Source organism: Falco rusticolus, chromosome Z, assembly GCF_015220075.1.
Source record: "Falco rusticolus isolate bFalRus1 chromosome Z, bFalRus1.pri, whole genome shotgun sequence".
Lineage (NCBI taxonomy): Eukaryota > Metazoa > Chordata > Aves > Falconiformes > Falconidae > Falco > Falco rusticolus.
Window position 1 is genome coordinate 24,832,512 of NC_051210.1, and position 5,176 is coordinate 24,837,687.

Sequence of the window (5,176 nt, forward strand, 5' to 3'; positions counted from 1 at the left end):
AGTAAACACAAAGATAACAAAGGAAAACATCTTGGATTTTTTTTTTTTCTTTTAGAAAAGATTAATTTGGGTTTTCTCCTATATTTCTCCAAAGAATAACTTGTTTTCTTCTTTGACTATTTTTAAAACATTTCACTGCCTTTAAATAAACCAAAATATTTTAGTGTCTTCCATTAACACCAGAAACAAATTAAAAAGACTTACTTTATATTCTTGATTTAATTGAAATACGGCAGGGTTGAATTCAGATTATTTAAAAGAATTAATCACTTCCAATATTTTTAAATTTTGGCCTGGTTAAAAAACCAGAAAGCAGAAAGCAGAAAGACTTGAAGGCATTGTTTTAATGAAACTAAGCTTGTATTTCTATTTGTTTAAATCCCTGCCACTCTTCCAATTAAATTAAGAAGTACTGATTGACATAGAACATTTCTCATATTTAAAAATATCCAAGTTAGACAATATTAAAATGTTTTCTTGGATGAGTGGTGAGGAGATACGAAGGACAGACTGAACATTTCTTTCACAGATGGAAAGAAATGGCTCAGCTGTTCTGTTTTACTTAACAATTTAAATATGACTTGTCAACGGCCCAGCACGAACACTAATACTTGGCTCCCTTGTGCTAGAGAAGGTCTGGTTTTTTTATCAGGGAGTGCAACGTTGCCACGCATTCTCTGACACTGTACAACACTCATTTCATTTGTGCACACAGACTCTTGCACAGGGAAGCTGGAGAAGGGGCTGGGAGTGCAGTTCTCCTCTATGGCCTGGGGCAGTGGAATGAGTTTCTACAGGCAGCAGCATCTCCCACACCCTGCTCCTGGCTGCAGTCTCCCTCCTCTGGACTGGCCTGCTGCCAGCTCTAGCACTCATCAGCCCTGTGTGATGCCAATTCTGTTACGTAAACTGACAGAAAACAAACCTAACAGTGAATTGAATACCTTCCCACCTGGCTGGTGAGTTGAGTCTGCAAGAGGGACCAGAGCCCAAGCAAGGCAGAGAGGGAGAACCTGTGGCTGGGAAGATGGACATGGGATGCAAGGGCAGGACGAGGCAGAGGAAGCAGGATCTCCTCTTCTTAGATTGTTTCAACTGTTGTGTAACTCCACCCTGGGACACAGAACACTGGCTGCAAGGCAGCAGCATTTCTTCACGTTTGCTAAACAAATGAGTTATCCTCAGACCTTCTTTGTCATTGAAAGTTACACATATGAATCAAATATTCTTTAATAGGTCATTTGTAGCTGACACAGGTACTTGTGAATGGCAAAGTGAGACATGCTTCATGATTAGGACTCTGAAAAGTTACAATATAAATAATAATTGTGGTGGGCACAGTGGATTTCTTTTACATCACTGCCAAACACACAGCTTGCAGAGTCAGGACTGGCTCAGAAATTACGATGAGCAAACTAGAATTTTCTTTCCTTTTGCTAGATCCAGCTATTTAATCATCTTTGAAGGATCAAGCCCTTTATGCTGTTTTGAGAGCAAACCAATCTCTTGGCACCGTTGGAAGAGATTGCACAGTTTCAAATGAATCTGCAAATTGCTTCAATCGGTAAAAAAAAACCAAAACCCAATGGATAACTAAGCACTTAGATCTGATGTTTTCTTTTCATACATTGTTGTCAGTCTCATTTGTGAAAGAGGATTTTGACCTATGTTCCTCATTTGTTTTCAGAAGAACTGAAGAGACTTGAAAGTAAGCGTGTAAAATTGTCTGTTTATTCCAGATTCTGAAACTTGTATTATTTTAGCCCAAAGAAACTATGATTGTTTCTAGTGCTTTGTTTCATTATCTTACACTTCTCCATACTAATGGGCATGAGCTACTTTATCAGCCTCCAAGCCTTATCCAACCTGATAATTTTCAACCGGTTGGCTCTCTCCTCTATTTAGTGGTCCCGCCCAATTTAGCGTTATCAGCAAATTTAGGCACTTTTGAAATCACATACTCCCTTCAAGGTCATTTATGTCCACAAAGAAACCTGCAATAAAAGAATACTAATAAGATAGAATAAAAGCAATGAAATTCACTTACAGCTGAAATGTACCTTGTATGTCCTACAAAACAGGGGTACAATGCAGTGCTTTATAAAGCTGATCTGGTGGCACTTTGGTGGTTAATTTAAAGAGGCGTATGGCACATTTCAGTCTTGTTTGTGATTTTCCTTCCTCTTATTGCTTTTTTTCATGACCTTTAACCTAGCCTTAGTAAAACAATAATAAATTAATGTCATTTCCTGGCTGATTTTGAAGCAAGAACGCCTTTGGAAAGCCACCTTTTCGTAACAGCACACCACAGGGAGAACCCGATTATATAACTTGTGTATAATGACATCAAAAGCTTCAATTTTTTAAAAATACTTACTGTATCCACCTCCTCAATACAGTTCTTTCTCTTTCTTGTATGGTAGACCTGAAAGGGGAAAGGAGTGGAAATTAGCCAAGTTTCAGGGAGAAAAGGTCAAAACCAAAGGACAATCAGGGAGATACATGTTATTAAAGATGGATATCTCCACCTACTCCATGGTGTGCCACCATGTACAGGGAGCATCTTGAATAATGGTTCCCAAATTGAGCTAGGTTTCTATGGAAAAAGAGGTTTTCTACGCAGGGAACAGATGCCCAGAGAAACAGATAACATCTCACTCCTGAAGTGACTGGCCTGTTTGAGCTGTAGATGTCTTATGTGGTGTAAGCACTTAAAAAAATAGGTTTTGTGTTGAAAAATTATTCACTGAGAATAAATTTTACACCTAAATATCTGCTTTTAAAAGTAGCTTTTGGCAGAATTTCTTTTAGAACTGATGTCAACACACACACACACACACACAGACACAGCCCCCGAATTTAACTGTCCAGCTTTTAACTCTTGGAATTATTTTACCTGTTATTGATAGTGAAAATGAACTAAACACATTGCTTCTTGTCTACCACATCTTTTTCCAAATTATTACTTGCTTGCTAGCATTCCCTTCCTTTTCCATCTGTCTGCGAGCACGGGGACCCTCAGTCCCATACCTTAGCAGCAGCAGGGGTGTCCAGGCTGGGCAAAAGGGGTTTTCTGCAGACTTCTGCTGCCATCCTGCTCGGTGGCCACCAGCAGCTTCCTTCACTTCTCCTCAGTGACAGTTTCTCCCCAAGCCACCGCAGGGGTAACTGCCCTCACCACAAAGTGCCTTGAGATCAGTCGGTGAGACACATGAGCACTGGGTGTTCCTGTCGGAAGGAACAAATCAGAGCAAGTGATTCACACTTATGGTGTCTCCCTGTCCTGAACTGTTTATTTCACGTTGCTGGCAGGCAGCAGGTGCACCCGCCAGCGCTCCCCATTTCCCTCCCATGTGCAGTGCTGTACAGCCACCATGCAGCCCTGGGCAGGCTCTGTGCCCCCTTACGTGTCGGGCAGCCCGTGCCCATTCCCAGTGTGGTCAGAGTCCAGCCGCCCTCTGAAGTGCCTTTCAGACACGCATAGGACAACTACCAGAGCTCTGCTGCCTGCCTGAACTGCAACTCCAGTCTGCTGGACAGCCTCAAAGTTGCTGTCCACAAATACTGTGGACCTTTCTTTCACTGTGCATCCTCTTTAATTCAGTTTGTTCTACCTTCCTGTGTTGCATCCTGACTATTCTTGAATATGATGCTGTTCTTAAGCATGGAACCAAACACTTTAATGAAATATGGATAGCCTTTTTTTCACTAACTCAGCAAGAAAATTAAAGATTTCAAGCACAACAGTGAGACATCTTTTTCCCCTTTAGGATATCATAATGAATGTCTGTTAGCACATTACAGTGCTATATAACTTCCTGGTTTTCTGTTTCCCAAAAATTAAGATCACAGTGGACAGAAATTCCGTGTGGTTGCAATCACTTGCTAATGAGAAGTTTGAAACCGTGTACTACTTTAGATGGTGAACCATGTTTTTTACATTTTTCCTAAAATCCCAGATAAACTTAAATTAGATTTCCTAAGCATTATAGCTATCTTTTCAGGAAATAAATACTTTTTTTAAATTATTATTTTTATGTTTCATATATATTTTAAAATTAGTTTCATTCTATTCCTTTTTCCATTCTGCAGTTGAATCCTAAAGTACACATGTAATAGCCATGTTTCAAAACAAATAAATAAATGAATGCATTCATCATAATGACCTTCCATCCCAGGACATTTTTAGCTTTGAATTTACGATGTTTCTCTTATGGCACAGGAACATCATGAAAAAATAGTAAGGGACTTAAACTTTGCAGATATTCCTCAGCAAAAGTGTACTCAGATATTACCGCTGTATAGCACATGGCTTAGACAGCTGGAATCTGTCTGCCTACCCTCCCTCCTTCCATACACTTAAAAAATATCTGATATTCATATTCTAATTCAACAACTGTTGCTTCAAGATAGTCACTAAATAGATGTGTAATAAACATTAACCTATGCAACATTTTCTCCTGTACTCTCCAGTTACTCAAATTATACATATCAATTTTTAAAATTATTCAGCTTGTTCTTAGGTGCAGTAATTTGTTGAATCAATTTAGATTTAATTTCCTATTACAGTCCTATAAATCCTTGATGTGCTCTTTTGCCTTAGTGATATTGGCTCTGTGGAAACAATTCAGGGGCTTTAGACATTTTTCAATATTCATCACTTTAAACATGATTAAAATTTTTCCCTCATATTCTTATTTGTGAGACCTTAAATTTAGGCAATAACACATTTAGGGCTCAGAATATTGCTTTCATTTCAAATATTGATGCAGCTCATTCAGGGACCTCAAACAAGTGAGAAAGCATGAAACTCATTGTTCTCAGTATATTGCATGGCAGGCTTCTGTTGCTTTTGCATAATCAATTTTCTCTCACCATAAAAATAGTGAGAAAGCCATTTTTATAATGCTTTTAATTGTACAGTTGAATACTGTTAATCTTTCATCTTGATGGGTCACAATAAGAAGGAAGAGAACATTTTAATCCAAATACAATCTGTTTCCTGATCCCTTGAATTTCAGGCAGTTTGCTGTTCCCAAGAAAGCCCACACATTTCTCCTTTGGCTGGATGTCACTGTCCTGTGCAAGCTCTGTGAGGACGGAAATAGCAGTCTTTGCAGGCTGATAGAGTCCTAAGAGATGCAAGGATCAGGCTTGTGGATTCTGCCTCTCATAG

General features: G+C 39.1%; 1 long non-coding RNA gene across 1 annotated transcript; it reads right to left on the reverse strand.

The window, feature by feature from the left end:
- Window positions 1-1,709: 1,709 nt before the first annotated feature.
- Window positions 1,710-3,476, reverse strand: LOC119141756. Its single transcript, XR_005102030.1, has 4 exons — window positions 3,408-3,476; window positions 3,031-3,228; window positions 2,378-2,425; window positions 1,710-1,994 (listed from the first exon to the last, which is right to left on the reverse strand). It is a non-coding gene; the product is annotated as an uncharacterized LOC119141756 (long non-coding RNA).
- Between the last annotated feature and the right edge of the window lie 1,700 nt (window positions 3,477-5,176).